The 17630-nt window shown below is 47.3% G+C and overlaps 1 pseudogene; it reads right to left on the bottom strand.

Annotated features, from left to right (window-relative positions):
• Positions 1 to 9263: 9263 nt before the first annotated feature.
• Positions 9264 to 10367, bottom strand: LOC141981013 (olfactomedin-4 pseudogene; annotated as a pseudogene).
• Between the last annotated feature and the right edge of the window lie 7263 nt (positions 10368 to 17630).

The following is a 17630-nucleotide window of genomic DNA, read 5'->3' on the forward strand; positions in this document are numbered from 1 at the left end:
CCAGGGCCATGGCACTATGTGGGCTCGAGATCCATTTATTCGTAGCCTTCTGATCAATTTTAATGACACCCCCAGAAGAGGGAGGGTCTCACTATTCTGAGGGGAAGGCCAAATGGGAGGTTAGTCCTTGTGCTGCCCACTTTATGCCAGACGGAGAGGCACAAGGACGCTGACAAGTGAGTTACGCTCACCTTGACGGGCACTGAAAATGTCTGCCTTTCCATGGAGCATTGCTGCCACTTCACATATGATGGAGGTGAAAAACCCATCCAGTTAAGGAATGGTTTTGGCCAGTTAGACAAAGAACCAATTTTGACTTCAATACTGTAGATATCTAGGGACATGGGAACCACCGGGCTGGATCAGAGCCGTGGTCCATCTAGTCAGTATCCTGTCTCTAGTAGCCAGTCCTGGCTGCTTCAGAGGAAACCCCACAGGGGTACAAACAGTTATCCTGTGTGTGGGAAAGTTTCTTCCTAAATCCCCTCAGTTAGTGGTTGACTTATGCCCAGAAGCAGGAAGGTTTTAGTCCCTGCTAAATATACATTTAACCCTCATTACTGTAAATTCGGTATTCTCATCTCTATTAATGCCCAAGGCTCTTTTGAATCCTGCTCAGCTCTTAGCCGTTAATGGTATCTTGTGGCAGTGAGTACCAAAGGCGAATTGTGTTGTGTAAAAACAACAACCCCTCCTTCCTCCTGTGACGTTGCACCCCACAATGCTTTACAGAAATATGCTTATGAGTGTAAATATGACATAACTGGAATATGTTTTATGCTAGATATGCCATGTAACATATCTTTGCAAAGGTTATGATCTACTGACTATATTCATCCTATCTGTATGCATGTGTCCTTTTTATATCTGAAGTTATGAGCGTTGGCTCTATGCTTATATTTAAAGTGTTTGCTGTAGGAAGCACATAAGGCAGATTTGGTCAGCATAGTGTGAAGGGGCTATTCAAGTAATTGGGAGTGCCTAACTAGCAATGGACTTTGGAAGATGCCAATTCACATCTGAGCTTTCCTGGGAGTATTCAAACTAACATGTAAACAATGGCGTCGGCCTGCAAAATACTGAATCACCACAGACATGTGACTTGCCCAGGTGACGACAGACTCCATCTTGTTGCTGTGATCTTGCAAAGGAGAACAAAGGGGTTTCCACCCACAGGAGAGAGAATATATAGGGCCCTGGGAACCCCTCCATTTTGTCTTCAGCTGGCTCAGAATATAGCCTCTCCATCACAAAGAGACGTCTGAAAGAAACTGGAACAAAGGACAGTAACTACGGGGGGCGGGGGGAGGGGTGATTGCTGGACCCAGACTAGGAAGGAGTCTAGTCTGTGAAAGATATTTAACGGAACATCTCTGAGGGTGAGATTTACCTGCATTTACTTTCCTACTGTATTAGGCTTAGACTTGCATGTTTTTGTTTTATTTTGGTAATGGTAATTCACTTTGTTCTGTCTGTTATTACTTGGAACCACTTAAATCCTACCTTTTATATGTAATAAAAATCACTTTTTGCTTATTAATTAACCCAGAGCAAGTATTAATACCTGGGGGATCAAACAGCTGGGCATATCTCTCTATCAGTGCTACAGAGGGAGAACAATTTATGTGTTTAACCTGTATAAACTTTATACAGAGTAAAATGGATTTATTTGGGGTTTGGACCCCATTGGGAACTGGGTATCTGGGTGCTGGAGACAGGAGCACTTCTTAAGCTGTTTTCAGTTAAGCCTGCAACTTGTGGGGGATGTGGTTCAGGCCTGGGTCTGTGTTTGCAGCAGGCTAGTGTGTCTGGGTCAACGAGGCAGGGCACTGAAGTCCCAAGCTGCCAGGGGAAACCAGCTCAGAGGTAGTCTCAGCACATCAGGTGGCAGTCCAAGGGGGTCTCTGTGACCCAACCCATCACACCACCATTTTAAATTTGCAGCCTTTTGGTTTCATTGAATTTCTTTCCACAACCATGACCCAAGATGTTGTTTTTTCTCTCAAGATTAGTCCCTAATTCTCCTCCATGTAAATCTCTGCCTCTAATTGTTAGTTTTCTAATTGTTCTCAGTTATTAATTTTAATGATTAGTGATTCTAATCAAACTATTCTGTGATTATTTTGATGTCTTATGAAAGTGTCAGTAAAAAACATAGAATCATAGAATATCAGGGTTGGAAGGGACCTCAGGAGGTCATCTAGTCCAACCCCCTGCTCCAAGCAGGACCAACACCCACTAAATCATCCCAGCCAGGGCTTTGTCAAGCCAGGCCTTAAAAACCTCTAAGGATGGCGATTCCACCACCTCCCTAGGTAACCCATTCCAGTGCTTCACCACCCTCCTAGTGAAATAGTGTTTCCTAATATCCAACCTAGACCTCCCCCACTGCAACTTGAGACCATTGCTCTTTGTTCTGTCAAAACATAACTGCATATTTCCTCTGCATGACTGATTTCCACAGAACCAAAGAAAGCTCTCGCTGGGGGGTGGGGTGGAAACTCCGGTTGTAAGTTGCCGTCATTGTCCACCTACAACTTATGGTTCAAGGGCTGGTAATACTGTGACGGATGCTGCTCTGGGACTACTCCATACTAAGCCAGTCAGGACTCTGGGGGAGCCTCCTCTCTGTGAGAAGACTGCCTCCAGGGCAAGAAGCTTACACAGCTTCGACCTTTGTGGGGCTGACCTCGGAGCATTCAGCATCCCCTTCCACACCATGCGCTTCTGTCAAGGTTCCTTCTCCACTCTGAACTCTAGGGTACAGAAGTGGGGACCTGCATGAAAACCTCCTAAGCATACTTTTACCAGCTTAGGTTAAAACTTCCCCAAGGTACAAACTATTTTAACCTTTGCCCTTGGACTTCTACTGCCACCACCAAACATTTATCTGTGTTTATTGGGAAAACGTTGTTTGGAAACATCTTTCCCCCCAAAATCCTCCCAATCCTTGCACCCCACTTCCTGGGGAAGGTTTGGTAAAAATCCTCACCAATTTGCATAGGTGACCACAGACCCAAACCCTTGGATCATAGAACAATGAAAAAACATTCAGTTCTTGAAAAGAAACATTTTAATAGAAGAAACAGTAAAAAGAATCACCTCTGTAAAATCAGGATGGTAAATACCTTACAGGGTAATTAGATTCAAAACATAGAGAATCCCTCTAGGCAAAAACTTAAGTCACAAAAAGACACGAAAACAGGAATATCCATTCCATTCAGCACAACTTAATTTCTCAGCCACTTAAAGAAATCATAATCTAACGCATCTCTAGCTAGATTACTTACTAAGTTCTAAGACTCCATTCCTGTTCTGTCCCCGACAAAAGCATCATACAGACAGACACAGACCCTTTGTTTTTCTCCCTCCTCCCAGCTTTTGAAAGTATCTTGTCTCCTCAATGGTCATTTTGGTCCGGTGCCAGCGAGGTTATCCTAGCTTCTTAACCCTTTACAGGTGAAAGGATTTTTCCTCTGGCCAGGAGGGATTTTAAAGGTGTGTACCCTTCCCTTTATATTTATGACAGCTTCCCACAATGAGTCCGCACAGGTGGGGCTCCTGGGGAAGCCAGAGGGCCATGCACCTCGACTCCACAGTCAGACCTGACTCTCAGCCAGCCAGTAAAACAGAAGGTTTATTAGACGACAGGAACATGGTCTAAAACAGAGCTTGTAGGTACAGAGAACAGGACCCCTCGAACAGGACCCCTCAGTCAGATCCGTCTTGGGGGGCAGGAAGGCCAGAGCCCCATCTGAGTCTCGCTCCATTTCCCCAGCCAGCTCCAAACTGAAACTCTCCAGCCCCTCCTCTCCTTTGTCTCTTTCCTGGGCCAGGAAGCCACCTGATCTCTTTTCAGAGTAACAGCCGTGTTAGTCTGTATTCGTAAAAAGAAAAAAGAAAAGGAGTACTTGTGGCACCTTAGAGACTAACCAGTTTATTTGAGCATGAGCTTTCGTGAGCTACAGCTCACTTCATCGGATGCATAGCATATCGTGGAAACTGCAGAAGACATTATATACACACAGAGACCATGAAACAAAACTTCCTCCCACCCCACTCTCCTGCTGGTAACAGCTTATCTAAAGTGATCATCAAGGAGGGCCATTTCCAGCACAAATTCAGGTTTTCTCACCCTTCCCCCCCCCACACACAGACACACATACAAACTCACTCTCCTGCTGGTAATAGCCCATCCCTCTTTGAAACCTCTCTTTATAATGCGCATGATAATCAAGGTGGGTCATTTCCAGCACTAATCCAGGTTTTCTCACCCCCCCCCCCCACACACACACCCCCCTCCAAAAACCACACACACAAACTCACTCTCCTGCTGGCAATAGCTCATCTTACAATGTGCACAGCAATAATCCAAGTTTAATCAGAACGTCTTGGGGGGGGTTTGTAGGAAAAAAACAAGGGGAGATAGGCTACCTTGCATAATGACTTAGACACTCCCAGTCTCTATTCAAGCCCAAATTAATAGTATCCAATTTGCAAATGAATTCCAATTCAGCAGTTTCTCGCTGGAGTCTGGATTTGAAGTTTTTTTGCTTTAAGATAGCGACCCTCATGTCTGTGATTGCGTGACCAGAGAGATTGAAGTGTTCTCCGACTGGTTTATGAATGTTATAATTCTTAACATCTGATTTGTGTCCATTTATTCTTTTACGTAGAGACTGTCCAGTTTGACCAATGTACATGGCAGAGGGGCATTGCTGGCACATGATGGCATATATCACATTGGTGGATGTGCAGGTGAACGAGCCTCTGATAGTGTGGCTGATGTTGTTAGGCCCTGTGATGGTGTCCCCTGAATAGATATGTGGGCACAGTTGGCAACGGGCTTTGTTGCAAGGATAGGTTCCTGGGTTAGTGGTTCTGTTGTGTGGTATGTGGTTGTTGGTGAGTATTCGCTTCAGGTTGGGGGGCTGTCTGTAGGCAAGGACTGGCCTTTCTCCCAAGATTTGTGAGAGTGTTGGGTCATCCTTCAGGATAGGTTGTAGATCCTTAATAATGCGTTGGAGGGGTTTTAGTTGGGGGCTGAAGGTGACGGCTAGTGGCGTTCTGTTATTTTCTTTGTTAGGCCTGTCCTGTAGTAGGTGACTTCTGGGAACTCTTCTGGCTCTATCAATCTGTTTCTTCACTTCCGCAGGTGGGTATTGTAGTTGTAAGAATGCTTGATAGAGATCTTGTAGGTGTTTGTCTCTGTCTGAGGGGTTGGAGCAAATGTGGTTGTATCGCAGAGCTTGGCTGTAGACGATGGATCGTGTGGTGTGGTCAGGGTGAAAGCTGGAGGCATGTAGGTAGGAATAGCGGTCAGTAGGTTTCCGGTATAGGGTGGTGTTGATGTGACCATCGTTTATTAGCACTGTAGTGTCCAGGAAGTGGATCTCTTGTGTGGACTGGACCAGGCTGAGGTTGATGGTGAGATGGAAATTGTTGAAATCATGGTGGAATTCCTCAAGGGCTTCTTTTCCATGGGTCCAGATGATGAAGATGTCATCAATATAGCGCAAGTAAAGTAGGGGCGTTAGGGGACGAGAGCTGAGGAAGCGTTGTTCTAAATCAGCCATAAAAATGTTGGCATACTGTGGGGCCATGCGGGTACCCATAGCAGTGCCGCTGATCTGAAGGTATACATTGTCCCCAAATGTAAAATAGTTATGGGTAAGGACAAAGTCACAAAGTTCAGCCACCAGGTTAGCCGTGACATTATCGGGGATAGTGTTCTTGATGGCTTGTAGTCCATCTTTGTGTGGAATGTTGGTGTAGAGGGCTTCTACATCCATAGTGGCCAGGATGGTGTTATCAGGAAGATCACCAATGGATTGTAGTTTCCTCAGGAAGTCAGTGGTGTCTCGAAGGTAGCTGGGAGTGCTGGTAGCGTAGGGCCTGAGGAGTGAGTCTACATAGCCGGACAATCCTGCTGTCAGGGTGCCAATGCCTGAGATGATGGGGCGCCCAGGATTTCCAGGTTTATGGATCTTGGGTAATAGATAGAATATCCCAGGTCGGGGTTCCAGGGGTGTGTCTGTGCGGATTTGATCTTGCGCTTTTTCAGGAAGTTTCTTGAGCAAATGCTGTAGATGCTTTTGGTAACTCTCAGTGGGATCAGAGGGTAATGGCTTGTAGAAAGTGGTGTTGGAGAGCTGCCGAGCAGCCTCTTGTTCATATTCCAACCTATTCATGATGACAACAGCACCTCCTTTGTCAGCCTTTTTGATTATGATGTCAGAGTTGTTTCTGAGGCTGTGGATGGCATTGTGTTCTGCACGGCTGAGGTTATGGGGCAAGTGATGCTGCTTTTCCACAATTTCAGCCCATGCACGTCGGCGGAAGCACTCTATGTAGAAGTCCAGTCTGCTGTTTCGACCTTCAGGAGGAGTCCACCTAGAATCCTTCTTTTTGTAATGTTGGTAGGCAGGCCTCTGTGGATCATTATGTTGTTCAGAGGTATCTTGGAAATATTCCTTGAGTCGGAGACGTCGAAAATAGGATTCTAGGTCACCACAGAACTGTATCATGTTTGAGGGGGTGGAGGGGCAGAAGGAGAGACCCCGAGATAGGACAGCTGCTTCTGCTGGGCTGAGAGTATAGTTGGATAGGTTAACAATATTGCTGGGTGGGTTGAGGGAACCATTGCTGTGGCCCCTTGTAGCCTATGGGTACCCGCATGGCCCCACAGTATGCCAACATTTTTATGGCTGACTTAGAACAACGCTTCCTCAGCTCTCGTCCCCTAACGCCCCTACTTTACTTGCGCTATATTGATGACATCTTCATCATCTGGACCCATGGAAAAGAAGCCCTTGAGGAATTCCACCATGATTTCAACAATTTCCATCCCACCATCAACCTCAGCCTGGTCCAGTCCACACATGAGATCCACTTCCTGGACACTACAGTGCTAATAAACGATGGTCACATCAACACCACCCTATACCGGAAACCTACTGACCGCTATTCCTACCTACATGCCTCCAGCTTTCACCCTGACCACACCACACGATCCATCGTCTACAGCCAAGCTCTGCGATACAACCACATTTGCTCCAACCCCTCAGACAGAGACAAACACCTACAAGATCTCTATCAAGCATTCTTACAACTACAATACCCACCTGCGGAAGTGAAGAAACAGATTGATAGAGCCAGAAGAGTTCCCAGAAGTCACCTACTACAGGACAGGCCTAACAAAGAAAATAACAGAACGCCACTAGCCGTCACCTTCAGCCCCCAACTAAAACCCCTCCAACGCATTATTAAGGATCTACAACCTATCCTGAAGGATGACCCAACACTCTCACAAATCTTGGGAGAAAGGCCAGTCCTTGCCTACAGACAGCCCCCCAACCTGAAGCGAATACTCACCAACAACCACATACCACACAACAGAACCACTAACCCAGGAACCTATCCTTGCAACAAAGCCCGTTGCCAACTGTGCCCACATATCTATTCAGGGGACACCATCACAGGGCCTAACAACATCAGCCACACTATCAGAGGCTCGTTCACCTGCACATCCACCAATGTGATATATGCCATCATGTGCCAGCAATGCCCCTCTGCCATGTACATTGGTCAAACTGGACAGTCTCTACGTAAAAGAATAAATGGACACAAATCAGATGTTAAGAATTATAACATTCATAAACCAGTCGGAGAACACTTCAATCTCTCTGGTCACGCAATCACAGACATGAGGGTCGCTATCTTAAAGCAAAAAAACTTCAAATCCAGACTCCAGCGAGAAACTGCTGAATTGGAATTCATTTGCAAATTGGATACTATTAATTTGGGCTTGAATAGAGACTGGGAGTGTCTAAGTCATTATGCAAGGTAGCCTATCTCCCCTTGTTTTTTTCCTACAAACCCCCCCCAAGACGTTCTGATTAAACTTGGATTATTGCTGTGCACATTGTAAGATGAGCTATTGCCAGCAGGAGAGTGAGTTTGTGTGTGTGGTTTTTGGAGGGGGGTGTGTGGGGGGGGGGGTGAGAAAACCTGGATTAGTGCTGGAAATGACCCACCTTGATTATCATGCGCATTATAAAGAGAGGTTTCAAAGAGGGATGGGCTATTACCAGCAGGAGAGTGAGTTTGTATGTGTGTCTGTGTGTGGGGGGGGCGGGGAGGGTGAGAAAACCTGGATTTGTGCTGGAAATGGCCCTCCTTGATGATCACTTTAGATAAGCTGTTACCAGCAGGAGAGTGGGGTGGGAGGAAGTTTTGTTTCATGGTCTCTGTGTGTATATAATGTCTTCTGCAGTTTCCACGATATGCTATGCATCCGATGAAGTGAGCTGTAGCTCACGAAAGCTCATGCTCAAATAAACTGGTTAGTCTCTAAGGTGCCACAAGTACTCCTTTCCTGATCTCTTTGTTGTCCAACACCTTCAGTTGGCACCTTTGCAGACGAGGGGCCCAGGCCATCAGTTGCCAGGAGACAGGGTGTCGGCCACTCTTTGTGCAAACACCATCTCACTGACCCCTTAGGGCTCTGCCACATTCACACACCCTTATCCCACCACCTAGACGCTTAAGAAATGCGTAGGGGAAACTGAGGCACCCACACAGTATTCATACACATTGTAAGGAGAGTGGTCAGTTTGGATGAGCTATTACCAGCAGGAGAGTGAGTTTGTGTGTGTATGGGGGTGGGGGTGTGAGAAAACCTGGATTTGTGCTGGAAATGGCCCACCTTGATTTTCATACACATTGTAAGGAGAGTGGTAACTTTGGATAAGCTATTACCAGCAGGAGAGTGAGTTTGTGTGTGTGGTTTTTGGAAAAAGAGGGGGGTGGGGGGTGAGAAAACCTGGATTTGTGCTGGAAATGGCCCACCTTGATTATCGTACACATTGTAAGGAGAGTGATCACTTTGGATGGGCTATTACCAGCAGGAGAGTGAGTTTGTGTGGGGGGGGGCGGAGGGTGAGAAAACCTGGATTTGTACTGGAAATGGCCCAACTTGATTATCATACACATTGTAAGGAGAGTGATCACTTTAGATAAGCTATTACCAGCAGGAGAGTGGGGTGGGAGGAGGTATTGTTTCATGGTCTCTGTGTATGTAATGTCTTCTGCAGTTTCCACAGTATGCATCCGATGAAGTGAACTGTAGCTCACGAAAGCTTATGCTCAAATAAATTGGTTAGTCTCTAAGGTGCCACAAGTCCTCTTTTTCTTTTTGCGAATACAGACTAACACGGCTGTTACTCTGAAACCAGCGAAAACATTAAGAACATTCCACTTCGTCACAAGTTGATAGTTTGCACTGTGTTAAACATTTTATCCAGCATGGTGCTAATTCTGTCCTCTTTCCTGGTGTTGATATTGTACATACAAAAGGCCTTCTGCCGAGTGTGGACAGATCTAATGGCATAATGAACCCCACATATAAAGAAAGCATTGGAAACAGAAGGTTTGTGTGGCCTGCTATACCAGGTGTTTTGCGCTTGCAGGGAGTTTGCTAATCACAATGTTACCTGTATTTGCCTCTGTTGAATAAATTATCTACAACCCACTTTCATCAACAGCAAAGTCAATGTCCTGCCATGACGCACCAGCACAGGAAACGCGGTTGTTATAGATGGCATCTGTGATGTATTTTAGACTGAACTAATTGGTTTGTATTTAAATGGGGTATAAGTATGGCCAGTATTGTAGAGTTACAGTACATATAATTCTTATACACGGTAATATCACGACCTTGTCCACACTGAATTCTCTTCTCTTGATCACTTCTGTACAGCAGCAAACCATCATATCACTGGTAAAGACTGTACTATCCCAGTGATCTCCCATCTGTGTTCAAAGGTGCCACCCGGTAAAGTTCCTTCTCTGGGTTAGCAAGACAGTGAAATGGGAATAGGCAAGCCCCCTCTAGTTCACCTGTGTCAAGACAGGTTTGCTGATACCCGTGAGTCCACCATGGTCACCGGTACCTGGAATCAAAAGGAAAATAAATGGTTATAAAATTGGGATACAAAGGAGATTCAGGACTCCATGGACCTTCCATCCTCTGCCTCTATGGGTGGGGTGATTAGGGTCACAAGGGAGACACTGGCAGCCGGGGAGCCGGAGTGGGGAGCTTTCTTCCCCATCCCACCTCCGGCTATGTGGGCTGAACTCTGGGGAGTGGGCATTGGCAGTAGCTGGAAATCCGCAAGTCATCCCCTTCTCTTGCCCCTCCCGTTCAAGGAATAGAGGCCATGCTGACGGGGGGCAATCTGTTTGGTGGCATTCTCCTCCTGGCATGCCTTCAGCTGCTCCTGCAGAGCCATGGTCTCCCGGCAGATGTCCAGGACCTGGTTTTTGTCCAGCTTCTCCAGCTGATCCACCAAAAGGCTCAAGTTCATACTCCCAAATTCATAACCATGTATTTTCCTTTTGATTGCAGGGACTTGTACATAACCGTCAATATCTGGTATGGCTTTGCAGTGCCGATTGTAACCGTTATACTAGATGTTGTGCTTATTGGCGTCTCTTATGCGCTGATCCTCAGGGCTGTCTTCAGCCTCCCCACCAAAGATGCCCGGCTCAAGGCTTTAAGCACCTGTGGCTCCCACGTCTGTATCATCATCTTGTTTTACACCCCAGCACTTTTCACAGGCCTTCTCTGATTGGCCGCCCACCTGCGCAGCCTCTCTGGCCTGCTGAAGCTCCATCTAGCATAGGAGTGGGGCAGCCACCCCAGTACAGTCATATATACATTCACAAGCATATTCCCATAAAGCATTATGGGGTGCAACACCACAATGGTGTTTGATCAGTACATTAACATCTGCAACTCCTTGAGATATGCAGCTGTATTAACGCACTCGGTAGTATGGAGAATAGAGCTGGCAGCTGTAATTAGAAGTCTCTATATAGTTCTCCCATTCATCTTGCTGCTTCAAAGACTGACGTACTGCATTATCCATCACTCTTCCTGTGAGCACATGGGCATAAGCAGCTTGGCCAGTGCCAATATAAAAGTCAGCGTTGTGTATGGTTTAACAGTTGCTCTGTTGTCAACAGGGCTAGATGTCGCCTTTATCGCTGTGTCTTATGCTCTGATCCTCAGGGCCGTCTTCCAGCTGCCATCCAAGGACACCTGGCTCATGGTTCTCAGCACCTGCGGCTCCCACATTTGTTTCATGCTATTATTCTACAACATCCTGCTGGACAACCTCTGTGTAGTTGTTCCCCCCATGCTAAATACTTACGGGGGTGAAAAACAAGCCGATTCATAAAAGGGTAACAAACACGTTTGTTTGGAGTACTTTGGGGGTTGGGAACAGGGTACACTGCCTTTCACGGCTTGGTCAGGGTGTTTGGATCCAACTGCTGTCACTCTCGGATGGCTGTCTTGCGGCTCACGTGAAAACAAGTGGAGATCACAGTCCATGCCACCAAACTGACCACTTCCCCGTGTCTATTTCCCAGGCTCTGCAGAGAGACCAAAGAGACTGGCCAGCCATGCAGACTCTCTGAGCACGGGACGGGGTCCGTCTCTCCAGGTCTGGGTTGTGGCACAGTGACTGGTCAGCGTGACGGGAACTTGCATGGTTCCTGCCTGTGCTCTACGTCTGCGAATAACTACAGAATAGGAGCTACACCAGGTCTCTTTGCCTGGCCAAGGAAACCTCCCAGGCAGTTCCCTGGAGCAGCGAGCTGCCCCTTGGCATGGGGGTTCAGAGGCCAGAACTGCACAGGGACAGACGACTGGCCGGAGCCCCGCTGCTCACCAAGACAAAGCAGCGAACAGCCACCCTGCCATTGCCAGCACATTTCCCACTCCGGGTGCGTTTCAGGGGGAAGGAGCCACCTGAGGGCTAGCACCACTCCTGTCCCATCCCCTACCGACCAGAAGTCTGTTTTTCATGTGGGTGCCCTGGTCACGTGTACTGAGCCTGCCCTTATGTTTGCTACAGGCAGGCTTGGACAGCGGGAAGCTGGGCAGGCAGGCTGAGCCTGTCACAAGGAAAGGGATGGAGGGGATAGGCCTAGCTGGCTGCGGGGACGGCCAAACCCTTGTCGGGAACCATTTAGCAGGGGCCGGGGAATATATAGGGGGAGTAGGGAGATAGTGTTGTGTCTGTCTTTGGCAACAGTGAGACCATTACCGGATACCGTGTCCAGTCCAACGAAGAGAGGGAAGAGCATCTTTGCGAGCAGGCTGGCTAACCTAGTGAGGAGGGCTTTAAACTAGGTTCACCGGGGGAAGGAGACCAAAGCCCTGAGTGGGGAAGTGGGATACCAGGAGGAAGCACGAGCAGGAGCACGAGAGAGGGCAGGGCTCCTGCCTCATACTGAGAATGAGGGGCAATCAGCGGGTTATCTCAAATGCCTATATACAAATGCACAAAGCCTGGGAAACAAGCAGGGAGAACTGGAGGTCCTGGCAAAATCAGGGAATTAGGATGTGATTGGAATAACAGAGACTTGGTGGGATAACTTGCATGACTGGAGTACTGTCATGGATGGGTATAAACTGTTCAGGAAGGACAGGGAGGCCAGAAAAGGTGGGGGAGTTGCACTGTATGTAAAGGAGCAATATGACTGCTCTGAGCTCCAGTATGAAACTGCAGAAAAACCTGAGAGTCTCTGGATTAAGTTTAGGAGCGTGAGCAACAAGGGCGATGTCATGGTGGGAGTCTGCTATAGACCACCGGACCAGGGGGATGAGGTGGACGAGGCTTTCTTCTGGCAACTCACAGAAGTTACTAGATCGCACGCCTTGGCTCTCATGGGAGACTTCAATCACCCTGATATCTGCTGGGAGAGCAATACAGCGGTGCACAGACAATCCAGGAAGTTTTTGGAAACTGTAAGGGACAATTTCCTGGTGCAAGTGCTGGAGGAACCAACTAGGAGCAGAGCTCTTCTTGACCTGCTGCTTGCAAACTGGGAAGAATTAGTAGGGGAAGCAAAAGTGGATGGGAACCTGGGAGGCAGTGACCATGAGATGGTCGAGTTCAGGATCCTGACACAGGGAAGAAAGGAAAGCAGCAGAATACGGACCCTGGACTTCAGAAAAGCAGACTTTGACTCCCTCCGGGAACTGATGGGTAGGATCCCCTGGGAGAATAACATGAGGGGGAAAGGAGTCCAGGAGAGCTGGCTGTATTTTAAAAAATCCTTATTGTGGTTACAGGGACAAACCATCCCGATGTGTAGAAAGAATAGTAAATATGACAGGCGACCAGCTTGGCTTAACAGTGAAATCCTTGCTGACCTTAAACACAAAAAAGAGGCTTACAAGAAGTGGAAGACTGGACAAATGACCAGGGATGAGTATAAAAATATTGCTCGGGCATATAGGAGTGAAATCAGGAAGGCTAAATCACATCTGGAGTTGCAGCTAGCGAGAGATGTTAAGAGGAACAAGAAGGGTTTCTTCAGGTATGTTGGCAACAAGAAGAAAGCCAAGGAAAGTGCGGGCCCCTTACTGAATGAGGGAGGCAACCTAGTGACAGAGGATGTGGAAAAAGCTAATGTACTCAATGCTTTTTTTGCCTCTGTTTTCACTAACAAGGTCAGCTCCCAGACTACTGCACTGGACCGCACAGCATTGGGAGGAGGTAACCAGCCCTCTGTGGAGAAAGAAGTGGTTCGGGACTGTTTAGAAAAGCTGGACGTGCACAAGTCCATGGGGCCGGATGTGTTGCATCCGAGAGTGCTAAAGGAGTTGGCGGATATGATTGCAGAGCCATTGGCCATTATCTTTGAAAACTCATGGCCATCGGGGAGGTCCCTGACAACTAGAAAAAGGCTAATGTAGTGCCCATCTTTATAAAAAGGAAGAAGGAGGATCCTGGGAACTACAGGTCAGTCAGCCTCACCTCAGTCCCCGGAAAAATCATGGAGCATGTCCTCAAGGAATCAATTCTGAAGCACTTAGAGGAGAGGAAAGTGATCAGGAACAGTCAGCAAGGATTCACCAAGGGCAAGTCATGCCTGACTAATCTAATTGCCTTCTATGATGAGATAACTGGTTCTGTGGATGAAGGGAAAGCAGTGGACATGTTATTGCTTGACTTTAGCAAAGCTTTTGACACGGTCTCCCACAGTATTCTTGTCAGCAAGTTAAAGAAGTATGGGCTGGATGGATGCACTACAAGGTGGGTAGAAAGTTGGCTAGATTGTCGGGCTCAACGGGTAGTGATCAATGGCTCCATGTCTAGTTGGCAGCCGGTATCTAGCGGAGTGTCCCAAGGGTCGGTCCTGGGGCCGGTTTTGTTCAATATCTTCATTAATGATCTGGAGGATGGTGTGGATTGCACCCTCAGCAAGTTTGCGGATGACACTAAACTGGGAGGAGTGGTAGATACGCTGGAGGGTAGGGATAGGATACAGAGGGACCTAGACAAATTAGAGGATTGGGCCAAAAGAAATCTGATGAGGTTCAACAAGGACAAGTGCAGAGTACTGCACTTAGGACGGAAGAATCCCATGCACCGCTACAGACTAGGGACCGAATGGCTTGGCAACAGTTCTGCAGAAAAGGACCTCGGGGTTGCAGTGGATGAGAAGCTGGATATGAGTCAACAGTGTGTCCTTGTTGCCAAGAAGGCCAACGGCATTTTGGGGTGTATAAGTAGGGGCATAGCCAGCAGATCGAGGGACGTGATCATTCCCCTCTATTTGACATTGGTGAGGCCTCATCTGGAGTACTGTGTCCAGTTTTGGACCCCACACTACAAGAAGGATGTGGAAAAATTGGAGAGAGTCCAACGAAGGGCAACAAAAATGATTAGGGGTCTGGAACACATGAGTTATAAGGAGAGGATGAGGGAACTGGGATTGTTTAGTCTGCAGAAGAGAAGAATAGGGGGGGATTTGATAGCTGCTTTCAACTACCTGAAAGGTGGATCCAAAGAGGATGGATCTAGACTATTCTCAGTGATAGCAGATGACAGGACAAGGAGTAATGGGCTCAAGTTGCAGTGGGGGAGGTTTAGGTTGGATATTAGGAAAAACTTTTTCACTAGGAGTGTGGTGAAACACTGGAATGCGTTACCTAGGGAGGTGGTGGAATCCCCTTCCTTAGAGGTTTTTAAGGTCAGGCTTGACAAAGCCCTGGCTGGGATGATTTAGTCGGGGATTGGTCCTGCTTTGAGCAGGGGGTTGGACTAGATGACCTCCAGAGGTCCTTTCCAACCCTGATATTCTACGATTCTATGATTCAGTCTGGTGTCCACACTTCCAAAAAGATGTTGAAAAATTTGAAACTGTTCAGAAAAGAGCTGCAAGAATGATTCAAGGTCTGAAAAACCTGCCAGATAGCAACAGACTTAAGAAGCTCAATCTATGGAGTTGATCCTAGAGAAGTTCATGAGGTGACTTGATCATGGTCTACGGGGAAGAGATTTCTGCCAGCAGAAGGCTCTTTAATCTAGCAGACACAGGCATAACTAGCCCAAATTTTAACAATGGGGGTAATTAACCATGGGAGCAATTTACCAAAGGAGGCGTTGGATTTTCCCTCACCTCAGGTCTTTAAATCAAAACTGGATCCCTTTCTGAGAGATCTGCTCAGGCTCAGAAGTTACAGACTAGATGCAGAAATTACTGGGTGAAATTCTGTCTTATGCTATGCCGGAGGCCATGGGGGATCATCATAATGGTCCCTGGCCCTCATTACAATAGAGCCTGAGCTTCTTACGCTCAGGGACAGACTGTGTCCTGCGCCCCACTGGGAGGCAGGGAAGTAGATCACTAGAGAGGCTGCACAGCCTGCAAGGAAAAGGCCAGATACGGATTCCAAGTCAGGCTGTTACTTCGGTTACAGATTTGGCAGATGATAAAGTGTATCGCTGCCCCCTGGGGGATGGGATAGGTCAGACCTGACCCCACATCTATGATCGAGCCAATCTCTGCAGTGTTGTTGTAGCCCTGTCTGTCCCAGGACATTACAGACAAGGTGGGGGAGGCGATATTTTTTTGTTGGACCAACTTCTGCTGATGGAAGACACAAGCTTTTGAGCTACTTGTTAGGGGGCTTATTCCTTCACCCACTCACTTCCCTGGTCCTTCTCGCATGAACAGAGAGCAACAATACCCGAAGTCCAAAGGTGCAAACAATTCGATGTTTATTGGGGTGAACTTCCAGCAAGCATGATTCCAGTTTCCTTCCTTAGTATCCTCCTTCCCAGCTCTGACACCACAGAGCCTTACACCTGTGTCCCTGTTCCCATTTCCCCCTTTAGCCAAACATGGTTCCAATTTCCTTACTCCCATTCCCTGTTCCCATTTCCCCCCCTACTTCCTGATTGACTGCAGACTATATAGTAAATCTTGAGTTCTGCTTAGCTATACCTTAACCAATCATTTTCCTGAAATTTAACTAACCAGTCCAAACATATTGTAACATGATTATTTAACCAATTATATCCCACCACCTTAATTAGTTTACACCCAGCAAAATTAATTATACAGCAAACAGGAACAATCACAGAACCAGACAGAGATTATACAGACAAGCAATGGCAAAGTGGGAACTCTAATGACAAAACAATACAGAAGTGAGGATTTCACATCCCAGCTATTGATAAGTGAGTTCTTGCCAGACAGGATGCTATCAAACTAAGTTTCCTTTTACATTTTCTAGGCACTTCCCTTTCTCTGGAGGCGATAGGCACTATCAGGACAGGATTGTATTCCTAACAGCCCCATAGCACCTTCTTTCAATGTGACTAGTTTGGAATGTGAGGAGGTGACCGGTCGCTTCCCAGCTTATGGCTGCCTCTGCTGCTTAGCCAAAGGCCTTAGCCTAAGAACAGGGCCTCAGACTGTCACAGTAAGAGAAGGCCCTTACACTGGCAGACAGTGATTTTGATTCTTTCTTTTATACCTCTAACTAGCCAAGTTATAAGAATACACCTAAATTCTTAAAGTACAGGCCTTTACAGACAGGCCTGAAATCTATATCCTAACCCTACTCAGACCAGATTAAGAGTTCTGTGTAACCCTGAAAGCTTGTCTCTCTCACCTACAGCGGATGGTCCAGTAAAAGATATTACCTCCTCCACCTTGCCTCTCTGCTGTCCACTCTCCGGCATTTCGCAAGAGCATCCAGTGTCTGATCCTTAGCGGTGCTGAGCTTTTGCAGCTTCCCCGGAATTAGGCGGGAACTCAGGGTCTCTGGAAATCAGGCTGCTCGTTGAGGTGACGAAATACGAATGTCGATGCCTAACTTTAGCCACTCAGCTTTGAACGCTTTGGGCTCGGTGAGCTGTTCAAAGCCTCAGGGCGAGTCAGTGTCGAAGGCTCTCCCCCCCCGAGTGCTGCTCCCCAGAGCTGGCACCCAGAAGGCAGTAGTGCCCAGTCTCAAGATACCGCACATCTCTTCTAACGCCCCCGCCCCACAAGTCAAGTGCTAACTAACACACAAATCTCAGCTTTCATTTTTTCTCGAGTAGGTTTGGTGGCAGAGGGAATAACCTGTGAAGAGGGAACCTGAATGTGATTTGGGGAAGGGTCTCGTCTGACTCATGATTTTTGAACAGCTGTGGCTGGTGATGCTTAAGACCCAGCTCTGCATCCTCTGCTACCACAGCGGGGTTCAGTCTGAGGTTCTTTAATACCCCATCTTCAGTAACCACCACCCACAAAGCAGAGGGACGGGATCCACACTC

The sequence above is a fragment of the Natator depressus genome, chromosome 1 (genome assembly GCF_965152275.1).
Source record: "Natator depressus isolate rNatDep1 chromosome 1, rNatDep2.hap1, whole genome shotgun sequence".
NCBI lineage: Eukaryota > Metazoa > Chordata > Testudines > Cheloniidae > Natator > Natator depressus.